At 39.8% G+C, this 22371-nt stretch overlaps 1 pseudogene; it reads right to left on the bottom strand.

Moving 5' to 3' along the window:
- Window positions 1–14026: 14026 nt before the first annotated feature.
- LOC119805214 lies at window positions 14027–15899 on the bottom strand (annotated as a pseudogene).
- Window positions 15900–22371: the final 6472 nt, after the last annotated feature.

Below are 22371 nucleotides of genomic sequence, written 5' to 3'. Positions count from 1 at the left end.
TTTAGATGGATACCTTGCTCAGATATAATAGGGAGGACCTTAGAACATCCCCAAAGCAATGTGATTTACCCTCTCTGAAAGGTGGTTGGGGTTGGGGTGGGTGAAGGTAGAGACAATGCGAGGAGAGGAGGGAGTGACAACTGAGATTGCTATGTAAAATGAAAAAAAGATAGTTTTTTTAAGAAAAAAGATGAAATAAAATAACGCGACTGGAAAGTAAATTTCATATCTGATAATGGAAAAATGTAACAACATGACATTGCAATTCTTATCATTGATACAAATACAATGACACTCACATTTATAAAAGAAATACTTCTAAACAATTGAAACTAACACATTAATAGTGAGATACTTTAAAACTTCACTCTTACCCATTGACATGTCACCCAGACAAAAACTAAGCAGAGAAATACTGGAACAAACAGACGTTATGAACCAAATATTCCTAACAGATAACTCCAGAACAGTTCATCCAAACAAAAAAAAAAAAAAGAATATACATTCTTCTCAGAACCTCAAGGAATACTCTTCAAAACTGACTACATACTTGGTCACAAAGAAAGTCTCAACAGATACAATGAAAGCAGAGTGATCTTCCATATAATATCAGACCATCACAGGTCAAAGTAGATTTCAAGCACAGAAATAAGAGAAAACTATAAACTTAAGGAAAATTAATAGCCCTCTACTGAATGACTGCTGAGCAGTGGAAGAGATAAAGAAAGAAATTAAATATTTTTTAAGAATTCAACGATTTCTTTGAATTCTAGAATTCTTTTATATTATAGCATATCATACCCAACTTATGGGGTATAAGGAAAGTGGTGCTAAGATGAAAGTTCATAGCAGTAAATGACTTCGTTCAGAAGTTGGGGAAATCTCATGTTAACAACGTAACAGCACACCTGACAGCTCAAGAACAAATAAAAGCAAACACACAAAAAGTAGAAGGAGGAAATAATCAAACTGAAGGCCAAAATCAATGAAATAGAAATAAAGAGAACAATACAAATGATTAATGAAACAAATATTTGAGAAAATCTCCACAATAGACAAACACCCAGCCAAACTATTTAAAAGAGAAAATATCGACATTAACAAAATCAGAAACAAATAAAGTGATCATAACAATAGATAACAAGGAAATCTAAATAGTCATTAAGTCATACTTTAAAAGCTTGTACTTTACAAAATTGGAAAATTGAATAGAACTGGATAAATTAATTAGTAGGGACAACTTGCACAGGTTGCATTAAGGTCAGATAAATTATTAAACAGACATACATCCATTAAGAAAATTGAAGCAGTAATTAAGTCTCCAAAACAAAAAAAAAGCTCAGTGACACATGGTTTTAACACAGAATTCTACCAGACTTTAATGAAGAGCTTTTACCAGTTCTCCTCAAATCGTTCCACAAAATAGAAGCATAATGAAAATTTCAAATTTGTTTTATGAGGCAACATTTGCCCTTTTACTCAAACCACACAAAGATTCAACAAAAAGGAGAATTACAGACCAATTTCGCTCATAAACATGAATGAAAATAATCAATAAAATACTCTCAATTCAAATCCAAGAATGCATCACAAAGATCATCTACCATGTTCAAGTCAGCATCATCCCAGAGATTCTAGGATGGTTCACCACATGGAAATCATTCAATTAAATCTACCATATAAATAAACTGAAAGAAAACAAAAGATGTGATCATGTCATTATATACTGAAAAATCTATTGACAAAATCCAACACCTAAATCATGACATAAGTCTTGGTGATATCAGGGATAAAAGCAACATAAGTAAACATAATAATGATAGTTATTTACAGACAATTGGTTATTTAAATCCAGTCAATAACAACATCTATTCAAATGGATAGAAAAGCAACTAATTGCATTAAAATTGTAATAAGACAAGGTTGTACATTCTCTCCATATCCATTCATATAGTTACTGAAGTTTTATCTGGATAAATAAGAGGACTAAAGTAGATCAAGGAATTACAAATTGGAAAGGAAGAATTCCAAGGACCATTATTTGCAGATGATATGATAGTATACATACATGACCAAAAATTTTACCAGGGAACTTTTAAAGCTGTGAGCAACATACAGTGAAGTAGCTGAATATAAGCTGTTCAGTCTTAATATGAGTGTTTATGCTTTGTCTTATTGTCAATTCTCATGCAATTTTCATTTGATATCCCTGGGAGTCCTGCTCTTCTTTATAGGGAAATAGGGGAAGAGAGAGAAGAGGTGGAAGTGGTTTGGAGGAGTGGAGGGAGTAGAGGTTGTGGTTTGGAAATGATGTATGAGAAAGAAAAAATAAAAGAAAAAATCCATCTGTGGGAAAGTCTGTAGAACATTTTAAAATTATTTATTCATGGGATGGGATATTGCCACCTCTGTACTGGTGGGTGTGGGTTCTATAAGAACGCAGGATAAACAAGCCATGCAAAACACACCAGTAAACAGCACACCTCCATGGTCTCTGCTGCAGCTTCTGTCTCCAGGTTCCTACCCAGTTTGAGTTTGTGTCTTACCTTCCTTCTATGTTAGACTGCAATGTGGACGTATAATCCAAATAAACCCTTTCCTCTGCAATTTGCTTTTTGGTTGTCATATTCCATTGCAGCAATGGAAACCATAGCTAAAACAAGGTGGTCTGAGGAGTGATATTGCTATGATAGACCTGATCATGTTTTGGTAGGATTATGGAAGGACTTTGGAATTTGGGACTAGAAAAATTACTGAGTGTTGCAAGCTCAGTGGGATGGATTGTAGAAGCTTGGAAGATGAGAATATTGAGAACAGTGCAGAAGATTAAGGCCTGGCTTATGGAGTTTCAGAGGGAAATTTAAAGACTCTACCAGGGAAGTTTGCTATATTGAACTAAGATTCTGTCATTAGGCTCAACTTGGGTTGAAGATTTGGCCCTGATCAAAAAGAGACTGACACCACTCAAGTGAAAACTTTGTGTTACAGGAACAAATGACTGTTTTGCTTGAGCTAAAAAATATGTGGAGATCAAAAAGAGACCAGCGTTATTGAAATAAATTCTTCTGTGATGTGTTTCCTTAGAGTCAGCATACTAAAGCTGTGTTCAGTGTGCTGGCAGCTGAACTTGGCAGTGTAAGAGTCTTTCTGGTGGTATTAGTTTTGAGAGAATGAAGTATACCCAGAGAGCAGCTGAAGTTTGCACTGTGAGAGATTAGGTGAGGCACTGGTGAAGATACAGCCACCTTGGCAGTTGTAGGCTGAGGACTGAAGGATTAATACAGAAATGTTGAGACTTTGCAGCATAAAGAGAGCCTAGAAGAGTGAAGAGGTTGGGTGTCTCAGCTGGTCTTCTGTATATGTTTGAATCCTAAAGAAATAGGGTCCAAAAGATATGTTATCAAGGCAAGGCAAGAAACTGCTTGTTTGTTCCTGGCAGCTCAGTCCTGAAATAACCACACCAAAACCATATTATTTGCAATACTGTTTGGCCATTAGCTTAAATGTATTTCTGGCTAACTAATATCTTAAATTAACCTATCTCCATTAATCTGTTTATTGCATGTGACTTACCAGGTAAAGTTCCAGTGTCTGTCTCTGGCAGGGCTTCATGGCTTCTCCTGATTCCACCTTCTCTCTCCCAGCATTCAGTTTAGTTTTGCCACCTTGCTCTACTGTACCCTATCATGGGCCCAAAACAGCTTTTTTTATTAACCGAAAGGTATACACAACATACAGAGGGGAATCCCACATCACAAGGGCAAGCAGGTAAAGAATGAAAGAACCTTCCTCTAAGTCAGTGTGGGTGTTACCACTCTGGATCTGCAAAAAGATACCGACTTATCAGGAAGCCAGGCTATACTTAGGGCTGCAAAAGGACAGCTCTAGAGACTAAAGTCACAACAGGTCAGCTCAGCCACAGAGGAAAAGTTGTCCTGACAGCCATTAAATGAACAGGCAGAGGGGTTTATATAGGGATGCTTAGGGATAAGGTTTTCCCAGAGAGTTTTCTTGCCCAGGATTTGATTAGTTTTACTTCTCAGGGATTGGTTAGTTTAGTTGATCAGTGGCAGAGGTGGCTCTGATTTTCAGGGCCAAACCACTGGCTCTGAATTAAGGGATAAATTGTGTTTCTTTGGCAATGTCTTCAGAGTCAGAACATGTTTCTTTGGTTCTGGATTCAGGAATAAAGCGTTTCTTTCCCTGACTCAGGTCTCAGGTACAGGGCGTGTTTCTTCCAATGGCTGTAGATTCAGGATCAAGGTGCTAGATTTCATGCTCAGGAACTGTTTGGATTCTCTGAATGGCCTTTTTACACCAAATTTCCTTTTTCTGTTGTCCTTATATAGGCTTCCAGAAGAAGGTCTGACCCAGATTTAAGGTGTGTCTTGCCTCAAGATATGGATTAAAGGTTTATGTATTCCAGCCTCAAAACATGTATCACAATTTCCATTTCTGGACTGTAGTTTATTCCAGATATAGACAAGTCTACAACAATGAAGAGCCATCACAGAGTGTCTGTTTGTGAAAGCACAGTCCAGTTGCAGTAGAAGACCCCAGAATATTGGAGATGTCAATACCATGGGATGACCACCAGGATCAGCAGCAGTAGCTAGTGAAGTTGTGCCTGTCAGATTCTAGAACACAAGATGATTTTGCTGAGGAGGCGGAGCTGATGAAGTGACTCAAACTCTTTGAAGGATCCCAGAAGATTCTAAGTACATTGCTGACATTTGACATTCTTTCTTTTACCTATTTGGAGTGTAGTTTTGCATTAAGGTTTAATTCTAGTAGGTCTGCCTTTATGTTATATCCTTCTTTTTCCCCTGCAGCTTTTAGTATTCCTTCTTTATTCTGTGTAAACAGTGTTTTGATGATTATGTTGCAACAGGGCTTTCTTTTCTGGGCCAGTCTACTTCGTGTTCTGTATGCTTCTTGTAAATTTATAGTCATGTCCTTCCTTAGGTTAGGAAAATTTTCTTCTATGGTTTTGTTGAAAATATTTTCTGGGCCTTTGAGCTAGGATTCGTCTCCTTCCTCAATTTTTCTTTCTTTTTTTTTAATCTTTGGACTTTTCAGTCTCCCAAATCCCAAATTTCCTGGATGCTTTGTGTTTGGATTTCTTTTTATTTTAGATTTACCATTTTCTTTGAACAACTTATTTATTAATTCTATCTTATCTGCAATGTCTGAAATTTTCTCTTCTCTTTCTTACTCTTATATTCTTACTGTAGTGAAGCTTGCCTCTATAATTCCTTTTTCTATTCCTATATTTTTCTTTCCCAGAATTCTCCCTGTTTCTCTCCTCCCTCTCTGTCGCCCCTATTTACATTTTCAGATCTTAAACAGTTTTATTCATTTCCTCCAATTGTTTGTTTGTATTTTCCTGGATCTTTTAAAGGAATTTTTCATTTCCTTTTTAAGACTTCTATGATCTTTATGCAGGGAATTTTCAGGTCTTTTTCTTGTGCGTCAACTATGTTAGAACATTCAGAAACAGTTGTGGTTGTATAGTTTGCTCTGGTGGAAAAACATTTCCCTGGATATTATTGATTGTGTCCTTAGTCTGGCTTCTAGGCATCTGGATTTGCAGTGATTATAGGTTTAGGTCTTGATTTCTGGGTTTGTCTTTGTTGGGTGAAATTTGTTCCTTTCTTTTTGTTTCCTCACTGAATTTTCTGAGAATGTTTTGGCTGTGTACTCTCTGTTTTACTGGCATTTTTTTGCTCAATGCTTGTTGGTGTTGGAGGATGGAGCAAGGGCAGGGCAGGGGTGTATGGTCTGTTTTATTGCTAGAAATGACCCTGAGAATTGTATCTAAGAGAACACAGGGACCAGAGAAGATCTTTGACTAGTGTACCTAGTCTCCTGGTGATGAAGTAAGTCACAAAATAATCCCACACCAGTTCAGAATTATGAATAATAAAAGGATCATTTATTTAAGGGAAAACTTACAAATCACTGTCCTAGATAACAGTCAACTGGGTGAACAGGAACAGAGTCTAGCAGCCAGAAGCAAGAGAGAGGGTGCATGCTTTACAACTGCATTTAGAGTATCAGAGACCACATCCAAGTGGGCTGGTAACTTAAAGGCTATTGGCGGAATGAGTGGAATATGCTCCCACAGCATCATGGAAGGTGTGAGTTGTGGTTGGGCAGGGAGTATCCACTATAGTTAGGGGCTGGGACACAGCAATGAATTGTAGAGGGAAGGAGAGCAAATGGTTTATGGTATCAACAGGAAGAATGCACATGGGGAACAGGAGGCTGCAATTTATATTCTGTTGAAATTCTAGGGGCCAAACAGAGGGGAAACACCTATATAGTTACCTGCTCATAATTTCAAATTTCTTCTGTCCCCTCAGGACAATGGGGGAGCCCAAGATGACCAATAAAGAAAGAAAGAGATTATGATGGACAACCCTTAAATTCAAACTCAAGAAAAGAAAAACAACCGCTGCCCAATGGAGATTAAACCTTAAGGAGAGTGTTGTCTGTTTTTCTATTTCAGACAGCCCCCCCCCCGGCAATAATCATGTTAATTCTTCTCATGGGGACTAAGGTCCTGGCAGCAGGCCCCCACCAATCACAAAAGATGACATGGATCCTGTTCAGCTCTGGCACTAGAGGGATCCTAAACCAGACTTCTCAGATGATGACACCCTGGACATGGTGGGCTTAACTGATATTTGACCTCTGAGATTTGGCACATGGGAGCTGGGTCGTGGGAGACAGGATTAAGGGGATTGAAGGGAGACCTGAATGTGGAGGCTCTTGGGGGTGCACCCTACCACAGGCATCTTACCCTAATGAGCCTGGATGTTCTCATGTTCTTAGGAGACATGCCATCCTACATACACCCTTTTATGTATGTCCAGGAAGCAACTGGACTTTCTCCACTATTGGAAACTGTGGGGGGTTGCATTACATTATTTACAAAAGTCTTTCAATTCCTCAGCAAGTGTAACCTTACAAAACAGAAAAGGCCTGCACTTGGTGTTTATGGAACAGGGAGGAATTTGCAGGGTACTTGGGACAGAATGTTGTTTCTATATAGATCATTCTGGGATATTTATAAGAACCCTAGATGAGTTAAGAAAAGATATTGATTCATTTAATTCAAGGACCCCCTATGAGACTTGGTTTAATTGTTCCCCATAGCTTACCACACTTATCTCTTCCCTAATTGAGCCAATGACTATTTGTTTATTGATGTATCTTTTTGGCTCATGCATTTTCCAAAGGCTGAAACAAGCATTCCCAAAACAGATACAACAGGTTCATGGCACTTTGAGTATATTATGTTAGGTTCAATACATCTCACTCCAAGTATGAACTCTCAATATGAGGGCGTCCAGGCCAAAACTCAGGATAGTGGTGGCCCTGACCCATACTTTCTCAGCAGTAAGCTATCCTGGCCTGGTGACCATGGTAGAGGGTGGGATATAAAACAAAAGGGGGAGATGTTGGGCCAAAATTATCTCAGGGCCTGTACCTCAAGGCCTGTAGGACAGAAAAATGCCTGGCATAAGATTAGGATCTATGCTTTGAGGCCTGCAGGACAGAGAAAACCTGGCTCAAGTTTGAGTGAGGATGAGACAGCAAAAACTAGGTAGATGCCTCTCTAGCCAAAAAGAGGGTTTGGCTGCCTCTCATTGGCTGGAGGTAACCCCCACATCACAGGATGTCACTTAACATATATAAGCTGATGCTCATAGTAATAAACTGAGTTCCTGCTTTGGCTTGACTCCCTATTGCATCTGATTGCCCTGCATCATGGGGCTGTGGAATGGGTGTCCTGCATTGTGGGGCTGAGAACTAGCAGATAGTGCACTCACCTTTCCCTGGGTAATAAGGAGGCTCAGAAAGCCTAGCATAAGAATTTAGCAATGTCTCCAGCACCATAATTAACCTTCTTCATCCTGTTAAATATGTTTGTTGTACCTATGCCTTTTTTCGTTGCACTAAGGTATCCTATATGATACCTGTGGCACTCTTCCCCCCAAATTTATGGGCATTAATTCTCATCCCCTTCAAGGCTTTGTTTAAATGCCACTTTATCAGTGATAAACACCCTTAACCTCCAATTTTTTCTTACCCGGAACTTCCAACTCCTATTAATGTGTCTATCTCTAAGAACTTATCTACTTTTTATGTAAATAAATCTTTATTTTAGAAAAGGTTAATATTACAATTACAAAGGCAAGACCAAGAGTTCTCAGCCATCCCACACCCAGTTTTTTTCTATCATTAGTATCCAACATCTGTTGCAACTAAGGATTAAACATCACTATTAAATAAACTTCGTATTTTTTGTTTGTAATGCATTAATTTGTTCTGATGTCCTTTGTTTATACAGAAATATTATCTAGGGTGTAAAGTTGCACTCAATAATGCCCCTTTAGCTTCCTCAAGTTTATTATGTTTGCTTATACTATATTTTTTGATTTTGACAGTTTTGAGAAATATTTTTCACATATTTTGTGGGACATTTTTATTTGTTTGATATGGATTTTAGAGCGAAAAACCATATAGGTTGAATTCCTTTTTTTAAAGATATATACATGAGAGGAATGTACTATTGACATACTATATCACTATTGATGCTGATCTTAATCAAAGGCATGGAGGTAAAATTAGTGTAAAGTTTCTTCAAGGCTAAGTACATTTTTTTTCTCTTTTCTCATATGGTACATGTCTGAAATAAATCTGTCATAGAATATTAGTTTGTGATGTATTATATTTGTTTATGCTGTAAAAAATTGTTTAATTGTGTAAATATGGGTTACATTCTTTTATGTTGCATTTATTTAATTCTGTGAAGCTGTGTTATTCTTTGCCTTTTTAAAACAATTGATTGATCTAATAAAGGTGAATTACCAATAGCAAGGCAAAAGAAATGATAGGCAGTGTTGGCAGACAGAGAGAAAATAAGAGGAGAAATCTAAGAAGAGAGGAAGGAATGAGAAAAAGAGAAGAGGAGGATGCAAGGGGCCAACCACCTAGCTACACAACCAGCCTTGGAACAAGAAGAATGGTATAAAAATAGAGAAAGATAAAAGCCCAGAAGCAAAAGGTAGACAAAATAATTTAAGAAAAGCTAGATAGAAATAAGTCAACCTAAGACCTGACATTTATAAGTAATAATAAAACTCCATGTGAATTTATTTGGGATCTGGGTGGTGGGCCCTCCAAAAGAGTAAAAAAATTCAACAGAAGTCTCTCTATGCAACGCTAAATTAAGTGTCTTGTTAAGTTTTACCCACTTAAAGGCTGACTAGTTACATAAATTACTTAGAAATCTAAATGGGAAATCTGTATATATCTCCTATTTATTTATCATTTATATATTTATTTTTATCAATATGTACTTATAGATACTTATTTTGTGATTTGTTAAAATAGCAGCACTATTTCATTATTTTATTGTTCAAGTTCTTTTGGGTTTGCCATTGGCAATTCTCGTTTAGCTACATGATTATATATTTATCTGTTTTTTTATTCCCTATAGGAGAGATTGGTTTTCCTGGTTGTTTTATTTATCTTTCACTACTACTACTTTGTTATGCCTATGAGAGTTTCATAGTCAACTTTCAAAATTACTGTTTCAGTTTTGTAAGGGAAGGTTTTTTAAGATTTAAATTTTAGAGCTTGAAACTTATAGTTTTATTTCTAAATAAATTTCATTAACTGTTATATCATTCACTGCAATTTTGACATGAATTTTATTTATTGTATAAATAAAGTTGGGAAATTGATTTGTTAGAAACATTGAGTTTTTAGTTCCCAAACCATAAAATACATATCTTTTTTTTTCTTTAAATTCCCTGTGATTTAAAAACAAAAGCTACCAGTAGTTTATATTTGATATATTTCATTTGATAATATATCAACATACTTTACATTTTACTGTTGTTATAAATGCTTAAATGGTTATTTTTCTTGTTAAATTCTATGTTTTATTTAGCAGAATTACTGGGTGTTATGGCTCCCTTGTAACTTATACCACTTTTGAGCTTCATGTTTCTTTCTCTTGACTTTGATACAAAATATGGTTGTTTTAAAAAATCCATGAAAATTTAAAGAAACCAGAGAGGTATGCCATGGATTTGGATTGAGTACTCAGTATTGCTAAAATATCAATTCACTGCAACTTCATCCACACAATCATTAAAATCCACATCAAAATGTCAGTAAATCATTTTGTAGATACTGGCAAGAGAATACTTAGCATTAGTTAGTATTTCCAACACATTTGTATAATAATGGTTCCTTAGTCACTGTGTAGTGAGGAGCTGCGGGCAGGCCTGCTTTTTGTCCCGCCCGGCTCCCAGCAGCCTTGCTAGCTTATGCCCCAAAATAACAATACACAAACTGTATTCTTTTAAACACTGCTTGGCCTATTAGTTCCAGCCTCTTATTGTCTAATTATCACATCTAGATTAACCCATTTCTAATAATCTGTGTAGCACCACGACGTGGTGTCTTACAGGGAAAGATTCAGCATGTCTGACCTGGTGGCTGGCTTCATGGCGACTGTCCCAGAGAGGAGAGGCATGATGACTGCCTGAGGAGTTTGCCTGAGCCATCTACCTCACTTCCTTCTTCCTGTTCTGTCTACTCCACCCACTTAAGTGCTGGCCTATTAAATGGGCCAAGGCAGTTTCTTTATTAACAAGTGAAATTAACACAAACAGAAAACTCTCCCACATCATCACTGTTGTATTGCTGTAAATTGACAGCATGACCAATGTAATTCTTATAAAAGGAAACAGTTGATTTGCTGTGTTTCTTACATTTTTAGAAGTATAGTCCATTATGAACATGGCAGAAGCATAGTAACAAGCATGGATGTCCTGGCAATCATGATGATAGAGAAATAGTTAACAGTTACATTATGACTGGCAAACGGAGAAAGAATCATTGTGCCAGGTATGAAACCTCAAAGCCCACCCCAGAGACACATTTACTCTAACCAGGCCACAGATCCTAATTTTTCTAATCCTATCAAATGGTTCCACTCCCTGGTATTCAAATATATGCGTAGGAATATACTAAGAATTCAAATATGTGAACCTGTGGGAGGGAGCATTCTTATTCAAACCATCACATGTGAAATCTTATACCTCATCTGAAGGTCAAAGCATTTAGGGTTTTTTTAAATTTAATGCAATGTTAGCTCTAAGTCTTTTAGGACCTACTTTTTATTATTTTAAGTGTGTGCAAGTACAGAGTAGTGGTGACTCACCCTTTTAATACCAGAAGTCTGGAGGTAGAGGCATGCAGATCTCTGTAAGTTTAAGGCCACCCTTGTCTACAGAGAGAATTCCAGGATAACCAAGGACACACAGAGAAACCCTGCCACAAAGGAAAAGAGAGAGAAGGAGAGAAAGAATATGTGTGAGATCTCACTGAACTTGAATCTCAAAAACTGTCTAGACCAGTAGTTCTCAGCCTTCCTAATGATACAAACATTTAAAACAGTTCCTCATGTTGTGGTGAACCCCAACTATAAAACTACTTTAATTGCTCTTTTATAATTTTAAATTTACTACATATTGTAAATATTTTTTGGATATAGATGTTTAATAAATGGTTCATAACTCACAGCTTGACAACATCTGGTGTAGTCTGTCTTGTCAGTGAGTTCCAGGTATCCTTTTCTGCACTGGGATTACAAGTATGTGATGTTATGTCTGTTTTTTTCCTTGAGTACTGGAATTCAACTCAGATTTCTCTGTTCAGTAAGCAATTCTACACTGAGCTAGCTCTCTAGCCTGAAAGATGTTCTTTTATTATTATTATTATTATTATTATTATTATTATTATATATTATTATCATCATCATCATCAGTATTATTATTATTATTATTATTACTATTATTGTGCATCCTGACCCCAGTTTTTCCTCCTTCATCTCCTCCCAAGCCCTTTCCCTCCCTCTACTCTGAACCTCCCACCCACTCTTCATTCTCCATTTCTATTTAGAAAAGGGCAGTCCTTCCATGGATATCAACAAACATGGCATATTGAGTTCAATAAAACTAGGCACCTTCCTTTTTATTAATGCTGAACAAGGCAAATCAATATGAGGAAGAGGTTCCCATAAGTCAGCAAAAGTGCCAGAGATGGTGATTGCCGCTTCAAGCTTTATATTCCTATTGCTAGAAGTTTTTGTTAGATCCTGGAAGTTTCCATTGCATTAGGTTTCTACCTCACCCTGAAGTGCCCTCCCCCGATGATTATTTTTTTCGGTCTGTCTTCCAGTACTCTCCCCATTCACCCTCACCATGAGATAACTGCTTGTTCCATCCCCACTTGGCCATAATTCAACCAGAAAATGATCTATATTCCCTTCCCATTGCTATCCAAACATCCCACTAATATGTCCTTGCTACTTAGCTTCCCGGATCTATGGATTGGAACATGTGCTATCATTTACTTTAAAGATAATATGTGCTTATGACTGAGTGCATCCCATATATGTCTTTCTGGGCCCTAATACCTCACTCCAGGATATTCTTTCTAGCTCCATGATTTCCCTGCAAATTTCATGATTTCATTGTTTATAATAGCTGAGTAAAAGTTCATGTGCAAATGTACCAAATATTCTTTATCCATTATTTGGCTGATGGGGACCTAGGTGTTTCCAGTTATAGATTTATGAATAAAGTTGGCTCATGTTGCAAGTCTCCTTATGGGATGATGGAGCATCCTTTGGGTTTATGCCCAAGAGTGGTATTATTGGATCGAGCAGTAGATTGGTTCTCAAATTTCTGGGAAACCACTATAATGAATTTCAAAGTATCTGTACAAGCTTACACTCACTCCAGCAGTGGAGGAATTTTTATTTTGCTCCACATCCTCTCCATAATCAGCAGTCACTTGTGTTTTTAATCTTAGACATTTTGACTGGTGTATAATGGAATCTCAGATTCGTTACATATTTTGGAAATTGGCACTCTGTCAGATATGAAGATGGTGAAACTCTTTTCCAGTTATATAGGATGCTGATTTGTCCTTTTGATTATGTTTTTTTGCTTTACCAATACTTTTAATTTCATGAGATCCAATTTATTAATAGTCAATATTAATGCATGCTCTATTTGTCCCCTGTTCATGAAGCAGAGTGTCAATGTGTTCAAGGCTATTTGCCACTTTCTATTTTATCATGTTCTATGTATCTAGATTTATGTTGAGGTCTTTTGTAGTTAATGCAGGCTTGATGCTGCTGCCTGTGGTGTGAGCCTTGTTTCCCAAGGGGCAGGGGGTGAGAAGAAGCAGAGGCAACAACACAGACTCTGAGAGATTTCAACGAAAGTACAGTCTCGTTGGGTGGATTTATCTTCCTTGTCAAGTTTGGCATTGAATAAGGCATTGATGGAAGCTGTAAGAATGGAAATGAGCCCATTATGTGTGTCAATATCATGGGTGGCTAAGACCCACTTATGAATATCTTCATTTATAAGAGATGCAGTGACATTATCTGTGATGGTATTGAGCTCCTCCCAGGTTAGCTATTTAATAAGGATATCTTTGGGAGGGCCAGATGGGACACACTTTTTAATAGCATTGGTGACACAGGTCAAATATTCAGGAAATGTTTGTGCTGCCTGTTGGACAAGATTGTGGAAATAGCCTATACTGTGCTGGGGTGTACAGTTTGAGGGCCTTGAAGGCTAGGTCTGACACTTGAAGGAAATAGGCATGCAGGTCTATCATGGATTGTGATACAGGATCAGTGTATTGCCCATGGCCAATAAGCCTTTCTAGGGTGACATTAAGTCCAAATTGCAGATTTGCATGGGGTTTGGCTATGCTGCTGCATCATTATAAGTGTAGCATCACTGGAGGAAAAACTGAGGGGTCAAGAAACTGCCTTCCATATGGAGTACCAGTCCTAATGGGTTTAAAGCTGCATGGCCCATTGTCTGAGTACTTGCTCAAAATAACAAAAATCAGTTCAGCACCAATCACTCTTGCACACCCTGGTATGGCTCCCAGGCTGCTCCTGGCCCTGTTGCAACTAGGAGGGCACATTTCTGACAAAGACAATATCACTGGAGCCTCTAGATTCCACAGGGATGGTATACACTCAGAAGTTCTCAAGAATATTGAAAATGGACTGTATCCACAGATGTTGGACCTAGCAGTGACCCTCCTCATTCACTGACAAACACAGATGCTTGGTCCTGCCATGCAAGTTGAAAGTGAGGACATATTCACCACATCTTTTCTCACTCTTACCTACCAGAAAGTCACCATGTGAGTCAGTGCTTCCTTCCAGCCTTGGGTCGACAGAGCATGCCATGGAAACAAGAATATCCTGAGAGGGGTTAATCCCCCTCAGCACCCTTGGTCTCCCCTGGAACAGAAATGTCCTTGTGGCTGCTTCTGGAGTATCCATGGGGCTGAGAGGTAGGGGGCTGAGAGGTTATTAACTGTCCCTGCTGGGGCCCCTTCCTCAATGGGAATGCAAGGGGGCAATTCTAGAGGAATCAGTTCCATTGAGTCAAAGTGGGAGGCAGCATTGGAGGCAGAACTAGAGGAGAAGGATGCTGAAGGCCAGTCAGAAGGGCCCCCATAAGCCTCCTATGACAGGTGATCATTACTTTCGTTGGGTCCCAGAAGCAGATCCTTGCTGGGCAGACTCTCTGACTGATTCAGGCAGGGCAACTCCAGACTGTCTGTGTTATTCTTTGTGAGGAAGAAGGTCCCAGGGGCCAGGCAAAGGGTCATAGGATGGGAGGCTGATAACAGGGAAGGGTCCTGGGCTTAGGCACTTCTGGATGTCAAGTAACCAGGCCTTCATATAAAGTGTATCAGTTGTCTCCGGAATGTTCTCTGAAGGGCCTTCTAATTTTACTAAACATGTGTTGTGTTCTCCCTGTCAGGCATCTTTAGGGCCATGGCTGTGTGGACAGCAGTGATAGTAGAACAGGGAATGTTGAGTTGGGCCCGGGGATGCATTGGCTGATATGAAGAACTCCAGTGACTTCTGTCCCTCCTTCTCTTTCACTTAAGAGCAGTAGGCAACACTTCTGTCACTGAGCTTGCCGTCTTCCCCCTAAGTTTAGCCCAGTCACCTCTCCTCCATGACACACTTTTGCTGGGTCAGGACCAGCTTCTTCAGCACCTCACAAAACTGAACAACTCTTCTCTCTGTCCCATTCCTGCTCTGTCTTTCAAGGATCCCCCTCCATGACTCAATCTCAGCCTCTCAAAGTAGTGAGTCCATCTCTCTCTCCAGGGGATGTGCCATCACTAGCCAACCCCCTACCAACTGTCCCAGCACTACCAGAGGAGTTGGAGTGGCTGTCTCCACCTACGACTGGAGGGCCTGGTTTGATCTCCAGAGGTCCAGCTGGGGTGGAAGTATCAATGAGCCCTTGACATTACAGCATACCCCTTACAATACTTCTGACTGAGCAACCAACTTAATGGATGGAAAAGTATTTCTTGAGCTTTGACTGATGATGTTGTAAAGGAGGAAGAGACTGAAGAGGGAAAAAGGCCAGCTAGGTCCTCAGAAGATAGAGATGGGCCCAACCCAGTCAGGACCCCGCCCACACTGCAGGTGGTCAAAGGTTCCAAGTCAATGTGGTGATGCAATCTCCACACCAGGGCTTAATAGGGCCAAAAGAGTTGGGGAGAGTATGGTGGCCTGGGCCACCTCAGCTTCAAAGTGCTGTAGAAATAGCTCAGCAAAACATCCAGAAAAGGCAGCTTCTGCTCCAGGCTCTGTATAGTGTGGGTGGGAGGTGAGGTAATGGGCAAGATCCAGGGCAGCAGCCCTCTCTTGGTGCTCACAGAACTGTTACCAATTCGGGGGAGAGGGTGGTAACAGCACTGACAGAGAATGGAAGGCCCCATTACTCCAAGGAAGGGACACCATTCATGATGAGCTCCAGGGAAAGCCTGTGAGGAACAGCAGCAAAGAAGAAGGCAGTCAGAAGACATAGGGTAAGTGGCAACAAATTCATCTCAGACCCCATGCTCAGCTCCAGGGCCAAGCTAGTGGAAGTAGTTGCTATCTAAGGAGAACCTTGCAATCTCAAAAGGGAAAAGAGACTCACCCACAGTTGAACAGCTAAAACCTTTCTGTGAATTAAGAGAATGGCCACAACACTAATGGCTCTTAGCTGATGGTCATGATTGGATTAATTAAGAGAGACTAGGAGAGGAAGTCTAACATTTCACACTCCATAGAGTAGTCAGGATCCCAGTAAAGCAAGAGAGCCTTCAGACAATCCCAAAGAGTGGCTCCATAAAAAGTCATCCGTCACTCTTAGGATGTGAGGGTGTCCCTGTGAGGACAAGGACAGAAAAGAAAGGAAAGGCAGTGTTTGTGGACCAAGTGTGCTGCTTATAGTGAGAGACTTCTATGGTTTGTTAGGTCGCAGCCATATGCTCATACAGTGTCTCCAGGTGAAAAAGACCTGGCAGAGGGTTCTAATTCCTGGATGGTAAGCCCTTATGTGGAGGTACCTGAAAGAAGTGATTCATGATGGAGAGTTCCTAACCAGGAAGACAAACAGGGGAAAGAAAAGAAAATGTAGGGATAGGAAAAATAAAACCCAACTCACCAAGATCTTAGGAAAAGAAAATAGGGGTTAACTCACCAAAAACAGCCAAAGGGGGCCAACTCAAAATGCTGGCAGTCAGGATGGGGACATGCAGCCAGGGCAGCAAGCAAGCAAGAAAAGTGCCCAAAAGAGAGTAACGAGGACATAAAAAGCTAGCAAAAGAAAAAGGACCATCCGTGTCTGTTGTTATTTGTAGCTTTACAGGATTATTGCTGCTGCCTTTTATGCGATCCCTGTTTCCTAGGGGGGCAGGGTGTGAGAAGACAAGGAGGCAATGACACAGACTCTCTAGAGATTCCAATAGAGAAACTGTAAACAGGTTGGGGATTTTTATGGGGTTAGGGAAATTAGGCTGCCACAGGTTGGTCATTTGGAAACTGGAAGTAACGGCTGGTGTATTGTGATTAACTAGGAGCATGTTTCATTAGTTACCATGTCTTTGGTCCACTGACTTGTTTTGGCAAATTTTTTTTTTTTTTTTTTTTTTTTTTTGGTTTTTCGAGACAGGGTTTCTCTGCAGCTTTAGAGCCTGTCCCTGGAGCTAGCTCTTGGTAGACCAGGCTGGTCTCGAACTCACAGAGATCCGCCTGCCTCTGCCTCCCAAGTGCTGGGATTAAAGGCCTGTGCCACCACCCCGCCCAGCCTCAAATTTTTTATTCATTGTAATTTGCATGCACTTGCTTGTGCTTGTATTGCCCTGCCTCAGTCTTTGATCCACTTGGACTTGAATTTTGTACAGGGCAAAAAACAATCATCCTATTTTCATTCTCCTACTTGCTGAGATCCAGGTAAATCTGAACATATTGTTGATGATGACTTATTTTTTTCACTGTATATTTCTGACTTTTTTATTAGAAAATATTGAGTGCCCATTATCTTCTCTGAAGTAGGTTGGTGCTGCCAGGAACAGGCAAGTCTCATTGTCATAGGTTATTAAAAGATCATAAATGCCATATTTTGTACATCTCTGAAGTGTTTGAAGATAACTTATATATTGAAATTATATCTTTGTTTGACCTTGAAAATATACCTGATGTGACTACAACTTCAATTATACTAGGTGATTAACTACTAAACTATATTTATTATTCTAAACAGTTATTAGTAATTTTCAAGGACTAGAAATTTGCATTACTTTGTAAAATGAGTTTTTATAGTACAATACCTTGAACAAGCTAGAAATGTATATAATATGTTTAACAAAATTAATCTCAAATTTTATCAATATACAAAATTTGTATAAAATATACAAAAGTAAAACCAAAGTAAAACATTTAAAACAAATAGTTGCCTTTTAAAAGTAGATTCAATAATCTACCTTTCTATCTTATCATATTTATATCTCCTTTTACTTTTTTTTTTCAAAAAGAACGCTCAGATTACAAAATTTATACCCCAACCCCCAATCCTATACCAGTTATAACAAGCCCCTATTTGATGTCCCTAACCCTGAAGATAAACTTTTTTTGGGAGAGGGGACATCGTCTTCTAGAATTACTTCTAGCTGTCATGGGGGTGATGTTCTTTCTATGAGATCCTGTAAAACATAAATTATGGGTAAGTTTCAAGATTACTGTCTGGTATAATTGCAAATAGTCTCTGAGTAGTCAATAGGTTTTTTCTGAAGTTCTTATTTGAAGTTCTGGCCATAACATTGTAAGAAGGTGCAACATTTCAGCTGACCAAGTAGGAATCATTTTGAGCAGTTGGTACCCAAAACCAATCTTAAATTAGTGCTATCAGCACCAGGATATACCTGCCAGGTGGAATTGTTGTTATGGGGTCCAGTCTTCTTCCTGGAAACTTCAAAGTTTACTTCAGGAAAAATTACTGTTCATTGTGTAAAACTTAAACATTATTTCAATGAAAGGTACAATAAAGACAAAAATATGGAGAAAAGTAAAATCTTTCCTAACTTCTTTCTTCTTCCTGTCCCATATCCGGATGGCTCTGGATATGATACAGACACTCTGAAATTTTTTTTAACAACATGTTTGGATTTAGAGATAGATACCCATTGCCTGACTCCAAGGGAGCTTTGATTTATGCTTTTATTATACTGAGAATATGTATATATATATATATATATATATGTGTGTGTGTGTGTGTGTGTGTGTGTGTGTGTGTTTGTGTGTGTGTGTGTGTGTTTGTATGATTTCATTACCTGAGCACACACATGCGTGCGTGCGTGCACACACACACACAGACACACACACAAACTACCTGCATGTTCAGGTAATGAAATTTTACCCTGTAGAGTATATGGCACCATAAGTCAGATTTCTCTTTGCTTGGTGATTCTTTCTGAATAGCTATATTTTCTTCTTTAAGTATCTTAATGTCCAAGGTCTCTTGGCTTTTTGAAGATGAATATTTTCCTGCAAAGACAAGAACAGAACACTGCCCCATCATTTATAAGGTTTTCTTACCACCTGTATGATTATCACCTCCGTGGATGAGGTTTCTTTTCTCTGTGTCAGGAGTTTCTATTTTTCAACTGAAAATTTACTAATTTTACTTCCTTTTTTCTCAATGTTTTTCCTCTTTTATTACTTAAAAATACCATTCCAATTCCTACTCCCTCCCCTCCTACCCAGTCCCCTCCCTCTCCCTCCACAGAACCCTCTCCCCCACCCCTCCAACCCTAAGGGAGTTGCCATGCACCCCACCCCTGTGGAAAGTCCAAGGCCTTCCCTATTACATCTAGGTTGAGCAAGGTTTACATCCAAAGGAATAGGATCCCATGAAGCCAGTATATGCAAATAGAGACACATCCCAGTGTCTCTATCAGTGGCCCCTCAGTCTGCCCCATCTGTCAACCCCCTTCAGAGGAGCTTGGTTGTTCCCATGCTCATTCACTCCTAGCCCGCTTGGAGTTCGTGAGCTCCATTAGCTCAAGCAAACCTGTCTCAACGGATGACCCCCCTATGGCTTTGAATTCCTTGATCACACTCTCACTTCCTCCACTCTTCAACTGGATCTTGGGAGCTCAGTCCAGTGTTCCAATGTGGGTCATTGCCTCTGTTTCCATCTGTTGTTGGGCGAAGGTTCTGTGGTGATATTTAAGATAATCATCAATCTGACTACAGGGTAAAGTCAATTCAGACACCCTCTCCTCTATTGTTTAGGGTCTCAGCTGGGTTCATCTCTGTGAGTTCTTGGGCATTTTTCTAGAGCCAGGTTTCTTGATAACTCCATAATGGCTCCCTCAATCAAGATACCTCTTTCCTTGCTCTCATATCTGTCCTTCCTTCATCTCGACCATCCCATTCTTTCAAGTTCTCCTCAACCCCCTTCTCCCCCTTCTACTCCCTGCCCCCCTGCTCCCAAATTTTTGTCTGATTCCAATTTCCAGATGGGTCTATATATTTTTTCCTTTGGGTTCACCTATTACTTAGTTTCTATAGGATCCTGAACTATAGGCTCATTGACCTTTGTTTTATGAATAGTATCTCCACTTATGAGTGAGTACATACCATATTCGTTTTTTGGGGTCTGGGTTACATCACTCAGGACGATGTTTTCTAGTTTCTGTGCATTTGCAATGCAAAATTTATGATGTCATTATTTTTTACTGCTGAAGTAGTACTCTAATGTGTAGATGTGCCACACTTTATTTAAACCATTGTTTAGTTGAGGGGCATCTAGGTTGTTTCCAGGTTCTGGCTATTACAAATAATGCTGCTATGAACATAGTTGAACAAATGCTCTTGTAGTATGATTGAGCATCTTTTGGATATATTCCCAAGAGTGGAATTGATGAATCCTAAGGTAGATTGATTCCCAGTTTTCTGAGAAAACACAACACTGATTTCCAAAGTGGTTACACAAGTTTGCATTCCCACCAGCAATGGACGAGTATTCCCTTTGCTCCACATCCTCTCCAGCACAAGCTATTATTTAGTGGTTTTGATCTTAGTCATTCTGACAGGTGTAAGATGGTATCTCAAAGTTGTTTTGATTTGGATTTCTCTGGTAGCTAAGGATGAAAAACATGTTTTTAAGTATCTTTTGGCCACATGAAATTCTTCTGATGGGAATTCTCTGTTTAGTTCAGTACATTACACTTTACTTGGGTTATTCAGAATTTTAATGTCTAATTTCTTGAGTTCTTTATATATTTTGGAGATCAGTCCTTTGATGTGGGGTTGGCGAAGATTTTTTCCCATTCAATAGGCTACTTTTTCTTTTTTGTCTTTTTTTTTCTATTTTTTTCCTCATGGTTTATTTTTTTTTATATTTAAAAATTTCCATCTCCTTCCCTCCTCCTCCCCCCCTCCTCCCCTCTCCTCCCCCTTCCCTCCCCTCCTTCCTCCCCCTTCCCTCCCCTCCCCTCCACCCATACCTCCCCTCCCTCCCTCTCAAGGCCAAGGAGCCATCAGGGTTCCCCACTCTATGCTAAGACCAAGGTCCTCCCAGCTCCCCCCAGGTCCAGGAAGGTGATCGACCAAGCTGAGAAGGCTCCCACAGAGCCCGTCCATGCAGAAGAATCAGATCCCAGAGCCATTGTCCTTTGCTTCTCAGTCAGCCCCCGCTGTTGGCCACATTCAGAGAGACTGGTTTGGTCGCATGATCCATCAGTCCCATTCCAACTGGAGTTGGTGATCTCCCATTAGTTCTGTCCCACCGTCTCCATGAGTGAACGCACCCCTCTCGTTCCTGACTTTCTCCCTCATGTTCTCGCTCCTTCTGCTCCACATCAGGACCTTGGGAGCTCAGTCCAGTGCTCCAATGTGGGGCTCAGTCACCTTCCCCATCTGTCGCCAGCTGGAGGTTCCCTCACGGTCCTGACTTTCTTTCTCATGTTCTCTCTCCTTCTGCTCCTCATCAGGACCTTGGGAGCTCAGTCCGGTGCTCCAATGTGGGGGTCTGTCATTTTCTTCATCTATTGTCAGGTGGAGGTTCTATGGTGATGTGCAAGAAATTCATCAGTATGGCTATAAGAACTGGCCTTTTCAGGCTCCCTCTCCTCAGCTGCCCAAGGAACTAACTGGGGGCGTCTCCCTGGAAACCTGGGAACCCCTCTAGGGTCAAGTCTCTTGACAACCCTCAGGTAGCTCCTTAAATTAAGATATATGCTTCCCTGCTCCCATATCCACCCTTCCTATATCCCAAGCACCCCATTCCTCCGAGCTCCCCCCGTTCTCCCCTTCACACTTTTCTCTCCCCATCTTCCCTTGGCCCAGTCTTGCCCAACCCTCAAGTTCCCAATTTTGCCTGGCGATCGTGTCTACTTCCAATATCCGGGAGGATTACTATATCTTTTTTTGGGAGTTCACCTTCTTATTATCTTCTCAAGGATACCAAATTTATAGGCTTGATGTCCTTTAATTATGGCTAGAAACCGATTATGAGTGAATACATCCCATATTCATCTTTTTGGGTCTGGGTTACCTCACTCAGAATAGTGTTTTCTATTTCCATCCATTTGCCTGCAAAATTCAAGATGTCATTGTTTTTTACCGCTGAGTAGTATTCTAGCATGTATATATTCCACAGTTCTTCATCCATTCTTCCACTGAAGGGCATCTAGGTTGTTTCCAGGATCTGGCTATTACAAATAATGCTGCTATGAACATAGATGAGCATATGCTTTTGTTGTATGATTGGGCATCTCTTGGGTAGATTCCCAATAGTGGAATTGCTGGGTCCTGGGGTAGGTTGATCCCGAATTTCCTGAGAACCGCCACACTGCTTTCCAAAGTGGTTGTACAAGTTTGCATTCCCACCAGCAATGGATGAGTGTACCCCTTACCCCACAACCTCTCCAGCAAAGGTTATTATT

Source organism: Arvicola amphibius, chromosome X (assembly GCF_903992535.2).
Source record: "Arvicola amphibius chromosome X, mArvAmp1.2, whole genome shotgun sequence".
In the NCBI taxonomy this organism is placed as follows: domain Eukaryota; kingdom Metazoa; phylum Chordata; class Mammalia; order Rodentia; family Cricetidae; genus Arvicola; species Arvicola amphibius.
This window is presented reverse-complemented; position numbering and strand designations above follow the sequence as displayed.